This window comes from Panthera leo, chromosome C1, assembly GCF_018350215.1.
Source record: "Panthera leo isolate Ple1 chromosome C1, P.leo_Ple1_pat1.1, whole genome shotgun sequence".
NCBI lineage: Eukaryota > Metazoa > Chordata > Mammalia > Carnivora > Felidae > Panthera > Panthera leo.
Window position 1 is genome coordinate 193,435,217 of NC_056686.1, and position 25,696 is coordinate 193,460,912.

Genomic DNA, 25,696 nt, shown 5'->3' on the forward strand with positions numbered 1-25,696 from the left:
ACAGAGGAAAGTAAAATAGTCAAACTGCTATCCTCCCACGATGTTTTTTTCTTTTTTTTAATTCTCTTATAATTCTGGCCATAATTTTGGAAATATATTGCTGTATTTCCACGAGCTATCTTGAAAGTGAAACATACTATCCTGGTCAGAGCCCCGTTTCCCTGTTTCCCTAACGGTGATTAAAACTGGGCTGAGGGCCCAAAGTAATAAAAACAGTCTCAGAGATTTTTCACTAACCTTAGTCTGGGAAAAGCAACATTGGAGGTTTCATTTCTTGAAAAATACACAATGTCCATATGATTAAATGCTCTTCAGTTTCTTTTCAACCACAGACTGCACATTCAGGCCTTAATTGTACCAGCTGTTCCCTTAACCTGTCCCCTAAATATTGCTCTTGAACGTAATCTGTCATGATGCAAAGTCTTTTAAGTTTTCTTTATTACAATTCATCTTTTTTATACTAAACGAGATGTCCTTTCTCATTTGAGAAGAGTGAGCTCTCTAGAGGAAAAAATAAAAACAAAGATTTTTTATTCTGCATGTATTAGGGCAAATCCTTTTTCCCGTCTTAATTGAATTCAGTTAAGTGTTCAAAAACTTTGCCACAAAGATCGGCTGAGCTATTTTTCTTTTTAAATGAGGCCAAGTCTTGTTGGCACCCATGACGAAGACCATACTGTGCAAGGGCAGTTTGCCAGTAGGTTTAACATTCGAGGCCAGGGTTTCACTATGTCTGCTCAAAGCTTCTTCAAGAGTCCTGCAGTGAAGCCACCTTGCAGGCCAGTGGTGTGCTTTCTGCACAAGTATTATTTTCCCTCTTTCAGATGGTAGATTTGGAAGTAAAGCAGTCCATTTGCTTTCCCTCATACAAAAAGAAAAACAAAAAAAAATGAAGGCTGGAATTGGGGGAAGCCAGGTGAAAGGCACACAATAATCTGAGCCTCTTCTACAACTTCTGGTGAGGCGTAAGTTATTTAAAAATAAAAAGTTATATTGTAAAAGGGACAACCAGAGCAACTAAATATGAAAGAACCGAACTGTAATGTATAAGGATGGCTTTATCTTCAAAAAATTTAGTTAAAATAAATATGGAATACAAAGTTAAACACAGGTTTTTTTTTTTCTTTCTATTGTTTAGGCACATGCATGTTAGGCACATGCATGTGCCTAAAACCCTTTACTATTGCAGGTAGTGGAGGAGGAGGTGCAAGAGTGTTAGATTATTCTGTAACCAGAGCACAGTGGGTTTAAATGGATATTTAAATCTGTCTCTGTCTCTTTGTATGTTTCCTTCACTTCCTCTGGCCTCTCTTTCCTCCTGGCCCCCTCCCTCTATGCTGACGGTTCTGACATTAAAAGGCGTGCTGGATTCATCTAGTTCTATTGCATTAGAGAAGTACCAAGTCAGGCTAAAGTTTTATAGAGCCTGGTTTGGATCAGTTAGGTGTGGGGAGATGAAAATGAAAAAAAAAATCATAGCAAACATGTTCTCATTGCTACAATTACCTGTGAAGGGAAGGATGTCAGTTATAGTTAGGTTAGGAACCTGGTTTCCGAAATCAAGCAGCACAGAGTCAAACCCAGATCGTGCTCCTTACCTGTGACCCTTAGTGCCTAATATCCTTATCTCTAGAAGGGGGTGGCCATCATATTATCTGCCTTTTAAGCTTATTAAGAAGACCATGTGAGTTAATATGTATACGTATATGTATGTGTGTCTGTTTAATATAAAATATCAGTGAGTATTAGCTTATTTATCTAACTACTAGTACTGCCAAGACTTCAAAATGTTTCTGGGTATTTGAAGTACAATTTGCAACACCTCATTTGAGAAGAATATGAAATATGAACAGTTAGAAACTCTTGTGAACAGTTAGCACATCACTTCTACTTAGACTCTTTTCCCGAATAGTCTACTTTCCAAATGTATGTTGGGCAGACTCATGTAAATAATTTAGTTTTTGCTGGTGTTCATCCTGCATTATTTGAACACCAACTTGTAGGGGCTGCTGTCTTCCATTCACTATAAAGTTCTGCCTATTTACTTTGTTCACTTGTTTCCCATTTCTTTTCCAGATTTAATATGCAAATGTAAATTTTTGAAATTGACATCATGGGTTATGTATTAAATTTGAAGGAGCTGCTCATATTTCAATTGGACGCCCTCACTGTAACTACATGGGGTGAAATTCAATAGGCTGTGTGGACTATGCCAGGGTTTGAGATAACTTTGTAAAGAAGCGTGTAGCATTTACCCGGTCACACAGTTTTATCGACTTGTTTTCACTTTAAGCAGTTTTATTTGAGAAGCAATTAATAAAGCATTCTGTAATAATGAATAAAATTAATATTAATATTTAATATCCTAGCATTTGGTGATTAATTTTCAAGTTATGAAATTAAGTGGTTCCTTGAAATAATTTAGGGAATTTGCCAGAGAGTGGGGAACCTCTCAACCAGTTAAGGTGTCCAGGAAGAAGAGTCCATAAATTGAGCTATAGTGTCCTATGACAGAGGCTGGGGTGGGTTTGGTTTCTGTGTCAGCCCCATCTAAAGTGTATAAAATCGGTTCTTCCCCAGAAAGGTGAATTCAGCTCCAGAAGAAGAGATACATATATGTATACATGAAAATATACATACATATACTGTACATGAAACATATGTATACATGAAAATTCCTCACATAGATCCCTTAACTATGAAGCCAGGTCATCTTAAATTTTGAAAAATGAAGGAAAGTATATGGTGGATATTTATTCAGAACATAGAATCTGGATATGTTTTTGTTCTAAACCTATCCTCTGTTATTAAGTATTTACTAGCTCACAGTATAATATAAATTAAGGGACAGCTAGTTTGCATGAATTTCTTATTCATGTGGAGTTTATGGTATTGTAGATTTTTTCTGGATTAAAGTATACATGAATCTCATTCATTTTTTTTCAAAATAGTATGTTCTTATGCATCTGAATAAACTCATTTAACTATTTAAATGAAGTGTCTTAGGAAGAAACACATAGGAAAAGCTGGGGCTGAATGATTTGTCTCAAAGACAACAGTGGAATCAGTCTTGACACCTTGTCTGTTCATACTTAAAAACTAATATCTGTAGTTTCATCATAAGGATGGGTCATGTGTCTTAGCTCTATTATTAAATTGTAACTCTCTGAAAATGGAGTATAGGTATGCTTGCCTTGTGTTGCTTAGATCACATAGCACCCAACCCTGCATAGTGTAGACAACATAAAAATATTTGTGTAAGTGAATGTGTCAGTAATAATCATGGGTAGTTAAGGCTTGTATTAAGTAAAATAATATCACCATCAGAAATTCAATGTCGGCTTCAGTCACTTCAGTGTCAGTGTCCAGTAGCCTATCAGAGTTTGCCTCATTAAAAACTAGGTGAACCCTTTCCTATTTGGCACATGTGGTAATATGTGTACAGATTAATATATTATTGGCAAGATAGACATCAGTCTTAAAACGTAAGCAGATTTGCACACGCATGTTATAGAGTGAAAAAACTCACTATATGCCAAATTTTGTGATATACTCTGAATACGTAATATCTTATGTAATCCTCAAAGAAATCTGGGAAATAGGTATTCTTATCTCCATTCCAAAGATGAGAAAACTGAGGCTCATACATATATTTAAACACTAATTGGTTAAAAAAAAAAATGGCAGGATGCAAGGACACTTCATTCAACACTTAGATTCAACTAGGGACAATCTAAATTCTTTATTACACACTAATGACTGCAAACATGACCTGAAATTTTGTTTTCAGAATGTTTTTCTTAAAGTAGAAATTTTGTACTGTGACCACAGAAAAAATATTTTCTAAAAATTATTTTTTCTTCTATTTTTTTATTACTGGATATAATGCATATTCAGTAAAGAAAACTTAATACAAAAAATGAGATAAATATAAAAGAAGAGAAAAATAACAGCATTGAAATGGGTTCCTTGTTTTAGTGTTGATTTCATTACTAGTACTTGTACCAAAATTCAGTGGCACATTTACCCTTTGTTGAAAAAAAGTTGTTCTTGAAATTACTTATTTTACTTTGGTGATCCAGTCTATTTATTATGGTTCTTGTTTATATACAAGAAGAAAATGCATTTTGAAATTTGAGGCCAAAATGTCATAATTCATTGTTCAATTTGCCTTTTGGGCAATGCCAGAGTTTGTAGTAATCTTTTGAAAAATTTCCAAGTCACATCAGCATGTTTTGCTGTAAGAGAGCACACACCATTTACTTCTATCCGTCCTTTCATCCTGGGAGGGATTACATAGAATGCGTGGAGTCTGGAAAGGTGGTTGACAGCTGGGAGAGATTTTTGTAGGGGCCTCAGAGTCTTCCAGAAGATTGATTATGCAGCATTTTCTGCCAGTTCCCTTATAGCTTCACCCAGGTTATCATCCCACCAGGAAATTTGGCTCTGGACCTCATTGTGTTTCTGATAATTTAGATGACTTTAGGACATCCCCTTAATCTTTTGAAGCTTGATTCTATTTTTCAAATATATGGGTAAGGTCCCATACCCTCTAATCTTCCTAAGGATGATATAAAGAAAAAATCATTTGCACTTGAAAAAAAAATTTTAACTCTTGTGGGAGCCATTCGAGTTGACTGTTAGAACAGTAAAATGACTTCCCCTGAGTTCAGTTGGAAACTCAGTTTGCCTTCTTACAGCGGTGAACATTTACTGACGTGTTGTCAGTAGTTTATAGCATACCACCAGGAAGTCAAGGGGGTTTCTTTAATGCATCCTTATACCGAATCTTACCTTTCTCAACAAGTTTGCATGGGAATGAGTTATTCCAAGTCAGGAAATACTCATTTTGTTTTTACTCTGCCTTTTTAGCACCTTGGTCTTCTTGATTTGGGATTGGCTAGAAAATAATGCCTCTTCGATTATTTAAATATCCCTTGTCAGCTGTAAACTCTAGTTTAAAAAAAAAAAATTTCTGTGAAAGAACTTAAATCTTCTAGCTCGGTTCCCAGAAGCACACTGAAACTGGCAGATGGAAACACAATAGCAATTTTGCAGTACGACTGCAGCCGTGACATACACACAACAGAAGTTGGTAATTGGGTTCCTTATTACCAGCAGGGAGAGGCCTGTTGACTTTCTCTACTGCTAAAGAGTATTTTCAGTTACAGTGCTGTGGCACTAGGTCCATCAAATACTGAGTGCTCCAGGAAGTGACAAGGGGACCGGCTGTACAGGCTACTGCTGGCTGTCTTCATATGAGTCACATGGGGCAGCATGTTAGTGTTGCCTGACTGCTGTCAAAGTTTATTTCCCTCTCTGCTAACTGGTTGAAAATGTCTGTACCAAGGGGAACTTTTACTAGTGTATTGTAAGTAATTTTGTGCCCGGCCCAAGCAAGAAGAGTTAATTCATTATGGATGGATTATAGAAACTACCTTCTCCAACATTTTTTTTTTTTTTTATGTTAAAAGTTTGGAAACATGAAACACATGTTATTATTTGGAAATACTTCAGCACATGAGTGTATCAAAACCTAGGTCATTTGTTTTCCTCGGTCTCTGGATTATTTTCTTTCTCGCTTGACATTTGACACTTTGGTAAGCTAACAGTTGTGTATAGCCGGTTACTAGAGATTGCCTTTCATTGGGAAGCAGGTATAATGAGCCAGGACCAACTAAATCTAGGTCAACAGAGGTATCTTAGTTTACAGAATTAAGCAACACTGTATATGTGGAAGAACTTAAAGTCTCTAGATGTAAAGTGATAGTTTTTAGTGTTCGCACCAATACGACTACTAAAACCCCACGCTAGTTCACAAACTGCATCTTGGTGCATTTTGACAATGCACATGAACGTGTTACATTTGCACTTTCAAACTTGGGGACAGTTGTAAGCCAGGGATCTATCTGCTGGTTGAAATATTCCCCTCTGAAAAGGCAGCGGGTGAGGGTCTAGCTTTCTGGCCGTGATCGTGCCATTTCAGCTTGTATCTATCAGCTGCTGAAATTGGGCAGTAGAGAAGGCTCCCAACTACCATTGCTTACCCTGCTTTGTTTTCTTTATAGAAATGACCACAATCTTATGTATTTGTGTTCTGTTAGAGGAAAGGAAGCTCCAAAGGGGCAGCAATCTTGTTGATAACTTATTGGCCACCAACATATACCAGTCCCAAGAAATGACTGCCATGAAGCAGTATTCAAAAATTATTAGTTAAAAGAGTGAATAACTAACTCCCAAGTGTATTCCACTTGCTTGGGAAAATATCCTTACAGAAAATAATGACGAAGTTGTATCTTGGAACACTGTCAGGCTATAAACATTCTATTTAGCGAGGCAGCACTATTTGGTTTTACTAAGAATTAAACAGGCCAGGTTAGGAATTTAACCACCATTTGTAATAGTTTCTTTATAGTTTTCAATAAATGGTTTGGGAAATTATTAGTATAGGAGTGCCTGCATGTGAAATACAGGGAAAATATGTATTGCTAATTTACTTTCGTTCCACTATAATGCTTTTTGCTTCAGTGCTACTTTGCGGGAAATTAAAGCTTTAGCCCCTGATTTGTTCGGTTGAGGGATGGCAAGAGTCTGAGAAAATACTTAATATTTAACATTGGTAACAGCAGATCTGTTTCCAACATTAATGCTTTTAGACTTATAGGAAACCCTAACTTTTTGCTGCTGTTACATTTCTTCCAGATATAGGATTTTCCATTATTATGTATAAATTCTAGACTTTTTTCTAGAAAAAAAGTATAAATTTATGTATAAATTCTAGACTTTTTTCTAGTCCTTTGTATGTAATATGAAATGGAATAAGAATATTCAAATGGATGAAAATGTTCTTTATAATAATAGTTCTGAAGTCAATCCTTTTATACCTCGTTTGGGTATTTGCAATTCTTTATTAAATTAATTAAATTATGTTGGAAATGAGTTATAATAACAACATATGTAGGAGTTAAGTATACCTGGATTCACCCAGGAGAAAGCCTGTGACTCAGAGAAGTAGGTTCAGAAATGTGTGGAATGCTCCAATTTGGCTTGTTAGTGCCGTACTAGAGTTTTCAGGAAATGAGAGCTTTGGGCAACAGATTTACTTTATTGTTTAAGGATTGCCTATAGCTGCACATTCCTTTGAAATCCAAGTTTCACTGAGATGACAAAATGACCTGTTGGTAGGCCTAGGAGAATGTGTGCTTTCTGAATTAGAGAAAATCAGGGTTGTGACAATCTTAAAAAATATCGTGATGTTAGACACAAGCAACATTTCTCCTTCTTGATGAGTGTCTCGTATGTTTCCCACATCTTTCCAAATCTCCGCTGTAAATCCAAGTATTAGAGTCAAGATTCTTCACTATAGATTTTGAACAAATAACTAATAATGCATTCATTTTACTATAAAACCATTTCAAAGGAGACCTTGGATTTTAACGACTAATGGTTTGAGTGAACCGATAAGTTTTTCATACTGAAAAAAAGTGAGCTTATTGGCTTTTGCAGATTCTATCCTCGTTCCAGTCAGTGTACCACCTTACTACCTAAATAAATACAGCATCATTCAGATGCCTTCCAACTCTCAAATAACTCATGTTCCTTACTGCTGTGTTTCATCATAAGCCTTAAATATAACAGTTAACTTCTTAAACTATTTATATGCCTAACATTAATAAAAGAAAAATTATAAAGAAGAAAAAAAATGAAAAGCTCTTGGATGAAAATATGTTAGATCTTTTTCCTATAGACCTATAAGGTAAGGTCAGCAAAATATTTCTTAAAAAATAAATACTACTGCCATCTTCCAAATATTTGTCCCACTGAAAATACTTGGAGAGAGAACTACAGGAGACCAGGCTCCAGGCTCTATTTCCAAAATTTGTCTTTTTTTTTTTTTTTTTTTTTTTTTTTTTTTAGAGCATGCTTACAGTCACTGTTTCTGCCTGAATTTGAATATGCCAGAATTCCTTAAGGAATCACGCAGTTGTAAAGAACCATCAGAATTCTAACTTAAGGGGCGCCTGGGTGGCTTGGTCGGTTAAGTGTCCGACTTCAGCTCAGGTCATGATTTCACGGCCATGAGTTCGAGCCCCGTGTCAGGCTCTGTGCTGACCGCTCAGAGCCTGCAGCCTGTTTCAGATTCTGTGTCTCCCTCTCTCTCTGCCCCTCCCCTGTTCATGCTCTGTCTCTCTCTGTCTCAAAAATAAATAAACGTTAAAAAAAAATTAAAAAAAAAAAAGAATTCTAACTTAAAATAAGAGATTAAAGAATATATGTATATATAAATATACACAGGCCATACACCCAAATGTATGTATGTATTTCACCTTGTCTCTGACTTTTTTTTTTTAATGTTTTTATTTATTTTTGTGAGACAGAGCAAGTGGGAGAGGGGTAGAGAGAGAGAGAGAGAGACACACACAGAATCTGAATCAAGCTCCAGGCTATGAGCTGTCAGCACAGAGCCTGACGTGGGGCTCGAACTCACCACTGTGAGATCATGACCTGAGCCGAGGTCAGATACTCAACCAACTGAGCCACCCAGGTGCCCCATCTTGTCTCTGACTTCTATTGTTATTTCTTTGCCTTAATAAATGATGTTTGTGTAGTGTCAATTACTTAGGGATCTTTATCTATAGGTACTGGATATTTAAGCTTTATGAGCTTAGTTTTCTCCTGGGAAACTAATATATAATAACAGTATCTGCTGTATTTGGTCTTGTAAGGGTGAAGTGAATAATGCGTGTGACATATTTTTGTACAATGTCTGAGTTATGTAGACACTTAATGATCATTTCTTACTATTGCTGTTGTTTTGTATTAGAAACAGTACAATAGTTTTGGAAAACAAATTCCATGGCTGAGGTGTTTGAAAGTGCTTCACTTTAAGTGAGCTCTTATTATCCAGTTGCCCTAACACCCAGTCATTCTTTTTTCTGTGTTGTGACAGTAGATGAGTGACTTAGACACATGTAGCTGGCCCTCTGTGGTCTTAACCTGTATTTGGCATCATTATTATAGCAGCTACAGCAAACATGTCAGAGTACAGAACATTCCATTAAGAGCCATACCTAGTGCCTGGCTTCCTACAGTGTTATTTTATATGAATAATATAAAGTCTAGAGGTGAAATTAGTTGGAGTGTCCATGACTCAGCCTGTTTTTCCGGGGAGTGACTCATTCCACATTTATAGATAGATCCCTGACTTTATGCCATACACCACATTAAGTGCTTGAGATACAAACATGGATTTGCTGGGTCACTGACCCAGAGCAGCCCACAGTCTGGGTAGGCAGGCTACAGCATCATTCATTAAGAACAATATGGGTATGCATGTGGCCAGTACTTTATTAATGTTATATCTACCTATCAAGATGGTGACTAAATATACAATAATGTGGGCTGGCTAGATTACCTAACTCTATGGTTTGGATCATACACATATACTTCTGATTTTATATTGATATGTTTTAGCCTAATTATATCACCATAGTTTTCATTCCTTTTTGTTCTGTTTTTAGTGTTAAGTAAGACTTCATTCTTTTTGCATATCACATGAATCATACTCTCCACGAATAGGTCAGTTGTCTGATAAATACCTTCCCTTGATTATCCTGCCAGAAACTCAAACTTAATGTGTCTACAAAAGCCCCTCGCCCTCTACTCTTGCTCAGTGCCTTGATCTTCTTTCAGCCTTACCCGTTTCTAAGAATGGCACCATCTTTCTGGGAGTCTGTCTCAAACCCTCAGAATTCTTTCGGCACCTTTTCTCTGTCCTGCACCTTTCATATCCAACCGATTCCTAAGTCCCGTGACTTACACACAGCACTATGGACTGAATTGCATCCCCTCAAAACTCCTACATTGAAGCCCTAACCCCCAAAGTGACTGTATTTAGAGATAGGACTTTGGGGAGGTAGCTAGTATTAAAGAAGGTCGATAAAATGAGGCCCTAATTTGACAGTGGCTATGTAAGGGCACAGTGAGAAGGTGGCTGTATACAAGCCAGGATATGGGCTTTTACCAGAAACTGATCAAGCTGGTACCCTGATGTCAGACTTCCAGGCTCCAGAACTGTGAGGAAATGCATTTCTGTTGTTTAAGTCTCCTCATCTATGGCATTTTGTTCTGGCAGCCTGAGCTAAGATACTTGCTATGCAGTAGTTAGGGTATTCTTCCTCCTTTGCACTGACACTATCTCTACCTGAGTTGACTCTTCCTTATCATTCACTTGGACTTTGGAAGGAGTCATCTAAGTGGTTGACTCTTTAATCTCATCTCATCTCTGATCCAATCTATACAGTGTTGCCAGACTCAGTTACCTAATTATGCCATTCTTGAATTTAAAACCTTCAGTGGTTCACTTTAGCATACAAAATTAAATATATTTAATTATGTAGCCTCATCAGCTTGTCATTCAAGGTTATTACCCTATACAGACCCAACCTAGCCTTTCACCCAATTAGTGTTTTTCTTATGTGTTATATTCCAGTCAGGTAGGCCTGCAGGTGTTTGTACAGACAGCCCCTGGGGTTAGCTTCTTTCATTACTTTGTTTCTGCTGAGTCCATTAATCTGAGTGGGTCTCCTTCCCATTCCATCTCTGCTTATCAAAATCCTTTACCTCCTTTAAGGCCCAACTCAAATGCCTGTCCTCTGTGAATCCTTATCTATATAATAGGATTTTGTTGTGTTTTTTATTTCCTCTTCTTTGATCTTCTGTAGCTCTTTGCTGTTATTTCTTTGTGACAGCAGGCATATTCTGTTTAGTATCATAGCTTTTGTCTTTTGGCTTTTCATAACCACCCCCATCCCACCGCATTCTCACTAAGCTCTTTGATGGTAAAGAACTTTAGATCTCTAAAATATGAAACAAGGCTATTAAAAAAATACCCCACAGAACTGTTCTATATTTTAAAAAGTAAAGATTATAAACAATTAAAAAGCACTTCAATTAATTTTTTTTAACAATTGATTTTTAATTTGTCTTGCAACTGCAGTCTTTCCTATGTTTGTATCTGTAAATTGATGCTCAAGCAGTAACTTTTCTATTAATCAACAACAGTTTCTGTAAACTGAGATTCACGTGTAACTCTAAGGGAAAAGCACAGCAAGTGTGAAAGGTGGGTTTTCAATTCACAATGGACCTGGGTAATCTAATAGTTAAAATATGTCTGCTATTTTCCATTTTTATTTCTTGTGAGGTATAAACAAGCAAACTTCAGCTTGATACAGAGTTTATAATCTGATTTCATCATTACAATATGATTTATAAAATGTAGGCATGAGATCATTTCTTACTGGAAAAGAGAGGGGGGAAACAAACTGTAGCAGTTAACTCTCAAGATTATTTTCTGACATTTCCCCTACCTTTTTGTTGTGGAGCAAGAGGATGGAGAAGTGGTGCTTTTATATGCTGATAAGTTAAGCTGCCTGGAAGCAGATGCAGAATCCTATTGAAAAGAATTTCATTTGAGTTCTGCTTAGGGCATTGTTTAGTGCAATACTACACTGAGTCTTGACCTGTGTGTTTGAAATGGCAGATGTTCACAGTGAAGGCTGAGCCTTAGGGCAACATAAATCTTCACTATTCTGTGCCTATTTGCTCAATAACTGGGTTGAATGAAAGAAAAAAAAAAACGGTCTAGAGACTTGTTATTTAGAAAGCAGCTGCTCTTGCTTGGCACTGCAAATGGAAGAGCCCCCTTAAGATAAGAAAAGCAAGCAAACAAACAAAAATCCTAAGAGCCCAAGTGAACATAAGTCCACCAGGTCAAGACTGTCCACCTCTTCTTCCTCAGAACTTTGTCTCAATTAAATATTTTTGATGCAAGTCAGGTGGGACAGGATGAAATTTTTTTTCTTATTTCTGCCCAAAGGGGAATTTTCAACTATTGAAATTTGGCAAAGCATCAGAAAAGCACAACAGCAAGCACCCTCATTCATTTGACAAATATTTATTTACATTCTCCTGGGTGCTAAACACTGTGCTAAGCCAAAGGGTTCAAATATAAGATTTGCATAGCTAAAACAGCATTATTATTATTATTATTATTATTATTATTATTATTGTTATTATTATTATTTTATTTATTTTTTTTTTGAGAGAGAGCATGAGAGCATGAGTGGGGGAGGACACAGGGAGCAAGAGAGAGAAAATTAAGCGGACTCCACGCTCAGCATGGAGCCTGACATGGGGCTTGATCCAATGACTTTGGGACCTGAGCCGAAATCAAGAGCCACCCAGGCACCCCAGAATTAATATTTTAAATAAAGTTTGTATTTGACTCATGCTATATTGAAAAGAAAATAAACTAGAATTTTTTGGAGGCAGGGCTGGGTTGGGGTGGGGAGGTAGTGGCCGTGGCAAGTTAGAATTTCTCCCCAAGTATGGAATACATAAATAGCCAGGTTCATATTCCATAAAGCCTGACTTCTGAAAAGCTCTATAAATATCATTCTGTTTTTACTATGAAAACATATATGTAGAAAGGATAAAATCCAACTTACTTAAGAGAATATTAAAGATATCAGGATCTTGATCTAGTATGTTAAAGAAGTCTTAGCAAGCAGTAGCTATGGCCAAATCGTACATTGAGGCTTAGGACAGCACACAAATGAATGTGCAGATCTATGTAGTCTCTCTTGGCTCCAGACAACGAGGGAGCCACATTTTCTTAGGGAATGACGGCTGGTAATCAACATGGTGAGAATGTACATATATGCAGTGTGCCCACTGCTTGTTCTTTGTCGTTCATTTCTGGTATTCATGTGTACTATTTTAGCCTCCTCTTTCACACACAGTAGGACACTCACACATGCACGTGTACATATATAGCACACACAGCCACACATACAAAGTCGTCGGTGTGTTGAACCACTGACCTTCCTGCTCTCCCAGTATTTTTCTTCTTATTTTAGGAAAATTTTCCTTCCTTTTTCCTTTTCTCTCCTTCACTAGTCTTTTTTTCTTGGTTTAATCCCTCCCACTTTCTTTTTTATTTAAATTTGTGGGACAAAAAAGAAACAAAACAAAACAAAACTAGGCTTAATGGAGAGCGTCCCAGACTTTCTCTGTGGCATTCTGGGTATCTCAGTAATTTTTTTCATGGCACCCCATAGGCCAAAAGAAATGCTTCACAGTTCTGTTTCATTAGCATAAGTATGTATGTCCTAACAACTGAATGGCTTTTTGGAAAAAAAAATACACAAACATTGAAAGAAAAGTCTTTTTACTTCATACTTAGAAACCCACAGTTACTTACCAATGGTATGTGTGTGTGTGCCTGCTGGGTACAGCCCAGCCCTCAAAGCTGGGAGTCTGATTGGATGTTGTCATCCTCATTTCTTATCCCACATTGGTTTTCATGCCGTATTTGCTTTTATGTTACAAACGTTATCAAAATCCAACTTTGCAAAGTTATCGTATCATTGAAACACACATAGCAAAATCTAAAATCGAAACTGTGGCTTACTTCAAGTTAGTAGTTTGTGTTGTGCCTGATGGATGTTGCTGTGTTTTTCATTTATTGAATGTATTTATCAGTCTCTGAATTTACACTGGTGCCCTGGGGTACTGTGACACACAGCCTGGGAATTGGTGGCTTTATAGAAAAATAATAATATTGGTATCAAAGTAAGATAAAGGCAGGTGTTTGAAATGGGAGTAGACATATTAAAGGCATTAATCTTGAAAGTCCCTCAAAATGCCCCCAAATCCTATCGTTTAATCTTCACAAATTTATCCACCTGTTAATTCATTCTTGCAAAATAAAGTTCACTTTTTTTTAAGCACCTACCCTTGAGATTAAAAATCAGGAATTTCATGTCCAATCATACTTTTTTGGTTTATTAGTATTTCTTCTATATTATCTTTTAATAAAAACTATATACTTAAGGTGGATAACGTGATGCTTGGATATACATAGTGAAATGATTACTGTAGGCAAGCTAATTAACGGAACTCCCTAGAGTATATGAATATTACTTTAGACGATCTTTTCATTAAATAATTACCATTTAAGGTTAATTTTACTTTTGGATTTAACCTAGGAGTCTAATAATGACCATTTGTAACAATATCTTGGGGAACAAATTCTAACTTCTAACCAGTTAACTCACAAATATACTTCTCACTTGTTTTTTGTTTTTAATTGGAGATTTAGCAGTAGACACTCCCTGCAGCAAGTCAACAATTATGCTCTATGTCATTTTAGTTATTACCTTTACTAACTTTCCAAAAGATAGGCTGACTTTTGGCACGGAAGTTTTGGGTTTGCTTTTGTCCTTGGTGTATCTTCTTTGGTGCTTCCATCTGATAGTGTGCTTCTCAGCATAATTCAGTGGCAGGACTAAAGTGTAAGACAGGAGTGGGAAGATGGATATTTTGCCCCTGGAATTGCCTTATTTGGCTTCTGTTGCTTTTTAACAGATTGTTGATACTGGACTAAAAATCTGCAGACTGTTAAACCAGATTAAGGATCCAAATGCAGTCGTTTTATTATTTTCAATTAAACATCTTTCATGAGAAATGGTAGTCTATGAGTACAGCATTGGCTAAAAAATTGAGGGGAGGTTGATGTTTTAGAACATAAGCACAAGCATTGTTCTGCTTTACGTAAAAACTGCTGAACATAAAAATAGGGCCTAATTTGGGCATATAATACATCTTGTTAAACAAGATCCAGAAAATAAAGTTTTATAACTACATAACCCTCCTTATTATAAACGTATGTGTTGTCAGCCAGTACATTTTATGGTCAAGGAACCAAATAACTTGACTTCATCTTCTTTCTTAGTAAAATAAAAGATTGAATCATTCAGTTGATTTAATTTACAGGATGTTTTTCTGTTTATCTTTCAGATTTTATTGATCTGATCCAAGGTATCTTGTGACTGCTGGCTGGAATTAAGGTTGGTGATGTGTTTATATCGATTATGAATAAGCTGTGAAATAAAATAGAGGCATCTTGGGCCTTTGGACAGCTGGGTCAAACAACTCTTGCAGAGCATGGTGTTGAAAGCCGAAACTTAGTGAGAAATGGATGATTTCAGACTTGGGGCACTTAACACACGTTTTCCTCAGCAGCATTTGTTTTCATAGTTAGTATAATTTATTTCATTATCAAGTGTTGTTTCATTTATTTTACCTGTCTTACTAGCTGAATTTTGATCAAATAAATAAGATCCAATTCTAATTTATTCATTTAATAAATACATATGTCAGAAGAATGACTTCTTTGTAAGGCTGGCTAACATTTTAAAGAATGGTCAGCTTCCTGAATTTGCAGGGAAACACTTGAGACCCACAGTTTGGTGTCCACACTTCCTGAGATGGGTGGAGTTGAGACATTGCTTATCAGCTGCAAATTTCGATTAATTGGCAAAAATGTTAAGATGCCATTCCTTTTGTTCTATTTTCTTGTTAATTGGTTTTATGGGAGACTCAAAACTAGCTTAACTGGGTTTAGAGTAGTAACAGAGTCTTGAAGTTTGCTCACATCAGTAAGCTTGGAATTTTACTTATCTTTTCTATTTTCCTCTCTAGAATATGTATTCAGATTTTAAAACAAAGGAAAAAACCAGTCACTGTATGAAACGAGGGCTTTTGTTGCTCATATAACAGCAAAATGCCAGGTGTTGATAAATTTTTTGTGTAGGGCTTTGATTAATAATTAACAAAGAAAAACATTGGCTTTTCATTTATGCTTACATTAATCACGAATTTAGCCTTCAAAGCCCACATTTACCCTTCAAATTGCCGTGTCTAGCACATGGCAGGCACACAGTAAATATGTACCTTTTCTGCCTTCAATTCTGACCTCACTCTTCTACCCCCTACACACACACACACACACACACACACACACACACACACACACACACCACTGACTGTTGTTTCTCTTTTTCATATACAAACTATGCTTTCCTATCTTTGAAATATGTATGGATTATAGTAAACAGACTATGTTGGAATCATGCCTACTGATAATTAGAAACAATAAGAAAAAAAGTAAAATGTTTACACAAGGATAGTTGAAAATCTTTATTTGTATCCTGTATTATTTTATCATGTGTATTCATATAGTTTGGAGTTGAGTTTATTGAAGATACTTAGCTTGGCTTCCTTTCACGTCTGCTCTGAGTACATTCTATGTAAACTTGCACACATTTAAACATGAAATTTCTTGTAAGACTTTTTGAACTTGTGGCTACTCCTCTTTTTCCTGCCAGTCCGTATCCATCTGCCAAGCAGAAATTACAAGTAGATGAGATTTTTGGCAAAGTATAAACCTTTGAATTAGGAATATTTTTATATATAGGGTTAACTTTGAACTGTTACTTTTTCATTTTAATTAAAAGTAAATCATACTTTGCCCGTCTTCCTTCTTGAGTTGTGTTTTATGGTTGGTATGATTGACATGGCAACTTGAAATCTTATCTCCTTTTGGCCACTTTTCAGAAAGAAGAAAAAAAATAAAAAGAAACATGTAAAAGAAAAGAAGTAAAAAATTTTGTTAAAAAAAAAAAAAACGTTAAGAGTAATACACAGAAACTTTTCTTGATCTGAGCCACTACCCATCTTCCATATGGAGAGTTGCTTTTGTGGAAGGGTGAACATAATTTAAGTGTGTTCAGTCTAATTGAGATAAGTCAGGGTGACTTACATATTCCAAAATAAATATATCAATTAAAATATATAAAATGTATGTAGAAATGGAAACGTGTTTAATCCTCTCATTGCTAGGTGTCTTCCCACATGTATATGTGTGGTTTAGCATAATTGGTATTGTTTTTCTTTTCAGCTGAGAACGAAAAGAGTTAAATTTGTTAGTTATCTAAATCATACTTTGGAAACGTAGCTAGATATAGCAGGGCTTTTCAAAAATGTATTAATTCATCAGAAACAGCCAGACTCTCAACATAAAATAAGATAATATAATGAAAATGACCATTCTTTTCAAAACTAGAGCTGAGTCTTTTGCTTCAGGAAAAAAGTCTTCCTCATAGAAAAGCTCCTTAATATTAGCTGAGCAAAATAACTAGTGATGCTGGATACAGATGGGGTATACAAAAGGGGGTGCCAGAAATGTTCTTGCACTTCTGCACAGCAAAGGAAACATCAACAAAATAAAAAAGCACCCTACTGAATAGTAGAAAATATTTGCAAACATCTATCTGATAAGGTATTCGCAATATATAAATAACTCATACAACTCAATAGCAAAAACACAATCTGATTAAAAAATGGATAGAGGACTAAATAAGACATTTTCCTGAAGAAGACATACCAATAGCCACTGGACACATGAAAAGATGGTCAACATTACTAATCATCAGGGAAATGCAAATCGAAACCACAATCAGATGCCACCTTACACCTGTTAGAATGGCCAGGATCAAAAGGATAAAGAATAACAGGTGTTGGCAAGGCTGTCTAGAAGAAGAAACCTTTGTGCATTGTTGGTGGGAATGTAAATGGGTACAGCTACTATGAAAATCAGTATGGAGGTTCCTCAAAAATCTAAAAATAGAACAACCACATAATCCAGCAATTTCACTTCTGAAATGGAAACACTAACTCAAAAAGATATACACCCTCATGTTCATTGCAGCATTATTTATAATAGCCAAGGTATGAAAACAATCTGTGTCCATTGATGGATGAATAAAGAAGATGTGGTGTGTGTGTGTGCAAAATGGACTTACTTAGACATAGAAAATAATGAAATCTGCCCATTTGTGACATCATGGGTGAATCTTGCATTATGCTAAATGAAGTAAGTCAGACAAAGAAAGACAAATACTATATGATGTCACTTATATGTGAAATCTTAAAAAAAAAAAAAAAGTTGAAAACAACCTAAGTTCATAGATACAAAGAACAGATTGGTGGCTGCCAGAGGCAGGGGCATGGGGGGGTGGGCAAAATGGGTGATGGGAGTCAAAAGGTACCAACTTTCTGTATTAAAATGAATAAGTCATGGGGATGTAATATATATCATGGTAACTGGAGTTAATAATTCTGTACTACCTATTTGAAAGTTGCTGAGAAAATAGATCTTAAAAGTTCTCATCAGAACAAAATACAATTTTATAACTATGTGTGGTGACAGATTTAACACAGCTTATCATGGTGATCATTTTGCAATATATACAAATATTGAATCATGTTATATACTGGAAGTAATGTAATGTTATATGTTAGTTGTACTTCAATAAAATTTTTAAAAGAGAAATGTCTTTGCAAAATTTCATCAATTCTAAGATGTCCATTTCTTTCACATAAAACTATGTAAAATTGAAAAAGAATGCCATAGTTGGCAAATATTTTTTTCTTTTATCCTAGCAAATGAAAGTATGTCTTACAATAGATTGTATCTTAGATTCTATGAAATACAGTATTACTAAATTTAGATTGGCAAAAAATTTAAATTCCCTAAAGTTATTACAAATGGGAACCAGAATGATGTCCAGAAACTAGAAAGTCAGACTTGTTACTGATTCTTAAAACATTTTGCACCACCCTTTTATCTTTAAAAGAATGTGTATAAATGTGTATCTATTTTTCCAATTCATTTTTTCTCTTCATTATTTATACTGCTACTAATATTTCGGTATATTTCCCTCCATTTTTTATCTTGCTTTGTTTTCACAAAATTGAAGTTAAACTTTGTATCCTGTAACTTCTGGTTACTTGAAAATGTGATTTTAGTGACTGTGTGGTTTTATCCTATAGATATTCTATATTTTTTTTCACTATTTTACTTATTGTTGGACACTCAGATGATTTCTAATATCTCACCATTTCAACTTGGACGTGGTCCTTCCTCCTAATTCTAGTCTATATCTCTGCCTTGAATTCTGATGCTTTCTATTATGTTTCTATACTACTAGGCTGCTTGCCATCAAGTTCTTTGCTTTCATTATTTTGTCTCTAAAATGGGAACAAAAATAACTTATACTTCAATTAAAATATTAAATGTGGTAATGTATAATTATGAGTAAAAAAAGGGAGGGTTCCAAATCACTTTTAAAACCTCTATCAAAGGTCTTTTTTTTCCTCTAGGTTTTGCATAAGGAATACATTCTGGTGCTTCTCTTAAGGCAGGCAATAAAACTAATGAAGATCTTTAAATTGACATTAATTTTAAAAATGAAATATAAATATTCTAAAATAAAATATAAAAATGAAGGAAGCCAGAAGTTTTATACACATATATGACAAACTAAGCTGCATATTGCACAACTGAATGGACTTTCACTTAAGAAAACCAGTGTAGAATGGGCACTTCGGTGGCTCAGTCGGTTGAGCATCTGACTTTGACTCAGGTTTTGATTTCATGGGTCATGGGTTTGAGCCCTGTGTCCGGCTTTGGGCTGACAGCTCAGAGCCTGGAGTCTGCTTTAGATTCTGTCTCCCTCTCTCTGCCCCTCCCCCACTCGTATTTTGTCTCTCTCTCTCTTTCTCTCTCTCTCTCTCAAATAAACATTAAAAAAATTGAAAACAAGCAAACAAACAAAAAAAGAAAAACAATGTAGAAAATGAGAATAATATAATCAGGAGTGGGGAGAGAGGATACACTTATGTCTTCTGAATAAGGTTTGTGCTTTGAGCTTTCCAGGGTCAAGACCAACAAGTCTTTGACCAGCTATGTAGCCTTCAGTATCACCTGAGGGAGAAACTCTATTTCGCCTCTAAATTGTTTCATGTTGCTTCACACATACCTCACAGTGTTTGTTCATACCTCGATATGTTATGATTAGTTCTGGATATTTCTTATCTCTCCTAGTAACTCATAGCAACTGGGGTCTTTGCCATTTTGTCTCATGCTCTGGTCAGGTCTTGTAGGAGTGAACATCCAGGAATTGCTTATTGTATGAATTCTGAAGATTAGAAGCAAGCCACAATGAACAATTTTGTTGTGTGTCTATAAGCGAAATACACAGTTAAACATATATATGGATCTGTGTGTATATATACGTCCTAATAATTATTTTTTTAAGTTTATTTATTTATTTTGAGAGAGGCAGAGACGGCACAAGTTGGAGAGGAGCAGAGAGAGAGAAAGGGAGAGAGAGAATCTCAAGCAGCCTCTGCTGTCAGCACAGAGTCTGATGCGGGGCTCGAACACACGAACTCGTGAGATCATGACCTGAGCCCAAACCGAGAGTTGGACACTTAACCGACTGAGCCACCCAGGTGCCCCAGTCCTAATCATTATTAATCATCGTATTTTCTCCCCTGGTGATGGAAAAATTTGAACAAAAAAGCAGGGACTTTTATTTGAACAATAAATCACCCAAAAAACATTTGAAGCAGTAACAATCATTAGGTTTAATATGTGGAATTTAAAAAAGTAAAGGTGATTGTTTTGTCATTCTGTTTTATCCCTACATTTAGCATAATATAATAGTATAAATATACTAATGGATGAAAACTTACCCAGAATTCTAATCATTGGATTAACATGTGACAAAGTGACTCTGAGATTCCAGGAAAATTTGCAGAATGCCTAATTATTTGATTGCCACTTTAAGGAAAGATCCAAAGCTACTAGAATCACATGTCAAACTGGAAAGACCAGTTGGTTCTAGGGAGAATTTGCTTTCTCTGGTGCAGCTTTCTGAAATCTGAAGCATCGTAAATCCTTATTTTCTCCTTTTCATAAAAGGTAATCCTTTCCCATTATGAACATTGAAATCAAGAAATAAGCTTGTGACATGATTTGGAATGGGAGAGGTGGGGGCGGGTGAAAGTGGGGGTGACAGGTGTAGGAGAGGAAAAGTTTTCTCTTCTTTCCTACCAGGTGCTTTGGCTACCCTAATAATTAAATTGACATAGGACATACTAACATAGGGGATAAACAAATTTAATTTTGTATGAGAGCTCATAAAAATATTAGACTCAAAGAAGCGACCAAAGCGGGCAGCTTTCGTACCTTTTAGACAAAGAAACAATAAATTTGTGAAACATTGACACGATAAAGAAGTTTGGGCTCAGGGGTAGTAAATTAGTGAGGAAGTAACAAGGTTTGTTCATTCAGCCTTCTGGACTCTGAATTCCCTCTCTCTGGTGATAAGGATGTCTCTTTACCTCCTAGTACAGGGAGGATACCTTTCATAATCCTTTCATAAGGATTTATTTCCTGCTTTCAGGAGGACAAAAGAGGATCAGGGTGTCTTTCTTGCACTGGCTATTCCTTAAATAAATTTTATTTAAAATAATCAATATGCCAAGTGACATACTTTGGGGTAGCCTGCCCAGAACCTAATCAGAGACAAACTTGCTATCACCTCTCAATCTCCTCGTATGATCTAGGGAAATAACCTCAGGAAGATGTATTGCCAGAATTGCTCCTTTATTTTGAGAGCGTCTTGACATACTGAGGAAACAGGCTTGTTGTTGCCACAGAGGACAAATAGGATAAAGCAACTCACTGGAAATATATCAAGTAACTACTAATGAGTCTATTTTTTCTTTGTCAAAAAAAAAAAAAATTCTAGCTGAGTCTTTTTTTCTTAACTAAATGTTTATGGTATCAAATGGCTACAAAAGACAGTCCTTTGGCTATATTTTCAAATAAATCCCTTGCTTCTGAAAACAAACTTGTGGGTTTAATTCACTGACCAGCTAATTTTTATTTTTTTCCTCAATTCATGTGAAAGAAAGAATGCTGTTCCAAAGAGTAGCTCTGCTGATCTTTTTGCAGATTATTTATATCATTAAAGAATACCATGAATTTAATTTGGGCCTATATCTTATTAGGGAAGTTTGAAGGATTTAAAAACAAGAAGTACACTTTCTTCTTATGTAAGGAGGCCATTCATTTAGAAATGCTTTATTTCTTTCACAGTCTACTTACTGCAAGGTAATAGCTTTATATTATTGAAAGGGGATATGCTTTCTTCTTCCTCAGCTTCTATAAACCCACGTGATGTTATTAAGTTTCATTAGTTATTCATCTAAGAATAGAAAATCATCAGTTGCATAGCAGAAAAAGGAATGTAACATATATAGATGTTAGATAGATACATAGATATGCCTACTGGTGTTGGATAGTTTTGGCAATAAACAATACAAGGGCTTTGCTTTGGGGCATACTTGATGGGCCATTCTTGTTAAAGAAGGTAAAATTATCTGCCTTTTCTGAACAAACTCCCTACAGTTATTTGGCAATATAAAAATGTTAGTTGAAAAACCAAGTAGACTTGGTTTCATTCCATATTATTCAATGTCCCGTGACCATTAGCTTATGTTTTTTTCAGTCTTTGCTTTGTTTACTTTTCTTGCCACGATTTTAATCTAATTAGTAAAGAGCTGAATAAAAACAAAACAATACATTATACACATGCTTCTATGTCTATATTTATATATCCATCCATGTCTCTCTTTCAGCCCCCCTTTCTTTTGTAAAAGTTATATGTCTTTCAAATAAAGTTTATAGTTCAAAAGTAGGGCAAGCATATTTATATTTTAACTTTGAGAATATAAATAGATATTTAAAACTTTAGGTACTATCATCCTCATTTTATGAGTAGAGAAACTTAGTCACAAAACCAGACAATTTTTATTAACGACTGATTCTGTGTAAAAGGTAATAGTTCGTAAAAATATAGAGGTGTTTTGGGGGATAAAATAAGTATAAAAAATGGGTCAGTAAACAGAATGTTTAATTTGATAGGCAACTTTATAGATGCAAACACTTTCAAATTCCACTTGACTTTCCATTATCTTTCAAGGACTCAGAGATGTAATACAGATGATTTGGCAATAATATCACAGGGAGAGGACCTTTGTACTCAGTTCCTTTGGGATTTTCTTCCTGTTTTAAATAACTGGAAATTAGGATATACATTTTTCACTAGTAGTAGTATATTTGAGGCATGCACAAGCAGCTATGTAGGCTAGGTGAAATCAATGACCAAAGAGAAATTTATTTCTATTTTCAAGCCAGGCTATTACATGTAGGTATTTAAGTGTAGTGTGATCACCTTTTCTTATATTTCACACAAGTATTACACAACATAAAAAAATGCATGTTACGTATTTTGAAAAAACATTTTTCTTTTAATGTTTATTTTATTTTTGAGAGAGAGAGACAGAGCATGAGCATGGGAGGGGCAGAATCTGAAGCAGGCTCCAGGCTCTGAGCTGTCAGCACAGAGCCCGACGCGGGGCTCAAACTCATGAACTGCGAGATCATGACCTGAGCCAAAGTCGGATGCTTAACCGACTGAGCCACCCATTAATATGCCCCCATGGTACATATTAATAATTACTTAAATGATCTTAAAATATCTCATGATACTTGAGTGATTGTGCATCAACTTAATAAACATAAATTCCCCAGAGAAGTTACCTAAGTAATTTTTATTTCCCTTATCAAATATCATTCTGCCTTTTCCACTGTACCTGGAATTGTATTCTCTTTTTACATTGCAGAGACTGAAGCAATGTTTGTTAATTTTATTATTTTCCTGTATTTAGTTTCTCTTTGGATTAAATGTAGTATCTTTTCCACTTCTATGTCATGGTTTGCTCAGTGATATTTTTACCAGGTTATTATTTATCCCATTAAGTCCACACAGATTTTGTTCTTGATACTTATTTGTTTATTTCATCATTTTGATTTTGCCATATATGGTGTCCAACTCAGCCTATCAAACAATGTAGCATCTTATTAGATGCAGGAGTCATTAGCTAAGGTGGCCCCACATGGAGGTACATCACTTCATACGGTGAAATGATCATGAGGGGTGGGGGAAGCAAGAAATGTGCCCAACGAGGAGAATAGTTTATGTAAAAAAAAAAAAAAAAATCCTAGTCACAGATAAATGTCTGATAGCCAAATGGAAATTTTTAAAAAGGAAAGAGGCAGGGAGTGGGGAAGGGAGTAAGATAGCCCAGATGTGAACTCTTTGTGCCTGTGGGGAATCAAATTATTTTTTTCAGTCTCATTGTTTCATGGAAATTTACAGATGAAAGGATTTCTAAATCCTTTGTTGTTACCTGTACTCTCATATTAAAGTCTTTGCATATATGAAATAGCCTACATGAGAAAGTATAGTTCCAGTGAAACAGAACAGTTATTAATAAGTCAAGTATTGAGAATACACTTGCAATTTATTTGAGTGCTGGGTTCTGTGGATGCTTTAGAAGTATTAAAAATGATTCATTTGTTCTCCAATAGCTTGTGGTCAAGTTAAGGAAAGGGAAAACTAAAGCATGTAAATAGTAACTAATACATGTGATTCAATCAAATCCTAAGTACAGACATAACCTTCTAGGGAGATCTAGAGAAGATATAATTCACTGTAATTTACAGAGACCTACCTCATTTTAAAAAGAACTTAAGTTGGGTTTAAAGGTGAATGGAATTTAGGCAAAATAGAAAGTGAGAGGTCGAGAAAGAAGGGCATTTCTTGAAAGGGGTCTATGGAAGCCAAGGCACAGAGAAGGTACCAAAGACTGAGAAGTTAGGAAACCTGAAACAGAAGGTGCAAGACGGTTTTACTTTGGACCTGATTCTACCTCTTCCCTCTCCTCTTCTCAGTCTTCCCTTTCTTGTTTTTTCTTTCCATAAATATTTGTTGAACTATGTCAGATGACAATAACAATACAATTTAGTAACAAATCTTATGTCCTCTGCTCAAGGAAAGACAAGGAGCACAGTGGAACACAAGCAGTGGAATGGTTTTCTGGGGACTTTGGTTGGTTAACCGTGAGTTTTATAGAGCATTAGAAGAGGCAATGCAGAAACAAGGCCTCATTGGCTAGGAGGTCGAGGATTTCTTTCTAAGCAGGTTCTATTATCTAGGGAAAGGTAACCTAGCTAAAGCTGGGTTGGATGATTGTGACTGGTATATGATAGGATTCCTGGACAGTTAGTTCCCAAAAGTGCAGTCTGACTTAAGTTTAGATTTGTCACCTGGGCTGTGCCACTGGGGTGGGTAGCCTCCATTTTGTCGATCCACATATCCTTTGTCAACTTTAATGTGTATCTGTTTTTTTCACTCTAAGCAGGAATTCAATTCATTAGATCTTTCATACTCTTTTGGTGCACAAAGAATAATTACATACAGAAATACTAATGTGAATGTCTGTTCCAAGAGCTTCCATTAAGAAAGTTACATTTGTGTGTTAGATTTTATGAAAAAAAAAAAACAAAAAAAACAAAAAAACACAGTATCTCAACATAAGGGAACTAATGCTCCAGCTGACATTCGTGCTATCAGGTTTTATTTAATTTTGATATCAATGTTGCCAAACTTGTTTATAATTAAAGGTAAATGAAGTACTAAATTGAAGTACTATAATCAAATTTCACATGAGAAATTTGGAATTTCACCATTTAAATTATTTGTTAAATTATCTAAAAGGGCTCCACTAAAGGGAGAAGGATTAATTGGAATTGAAATTATTGGGGAAATATAATTAAAAACAAACTTCTTCCAACTCCGAAATCTTCTCCACAAAGGTAGTAGAGGAAAAACAAAAACAAAAACAAAAACACACAAAAAAACAAAACACCACCTTTTGTTCAATAAACATTAAATGAGAATGTGATGCACATTGAAGGCAATCCAGTAAGAAGAGATTGCAAAGACCAAAAGAAATTTCAGTCTTTTTTATAATCAAGCAGATAAAACCCATTATCTACATGCTTTCAAGAGAAACAATAACTAATCCTTCT

At 35.5% G+C, this 25,696-nt stretch overlaps 1 protein-coding gene across 14 annotated transcripts in view; it reads left to right on the forward strand.

The window, feature by feature from the left end:
• Positions 1-25,696, forward strand: part of MAP2 (microtubule associated protein 2) — a 280,480-nt gene that overhangs the window by 54,163 nt on the left and 200,621 nt on the right. For all 14 annotated transcript variants that reach the window (XR_006205678.1, XM_042949985.1, XM_042949984.1 and 11 more), the window contains exon 2: positions 14,863-14,912. The gene's annotated coding sequence lies outside the window, so the exon portion shown is untranslated. The remainder of the gene's footprint in view (positions 1-14,862; positions 14,913-25,696) is intronic.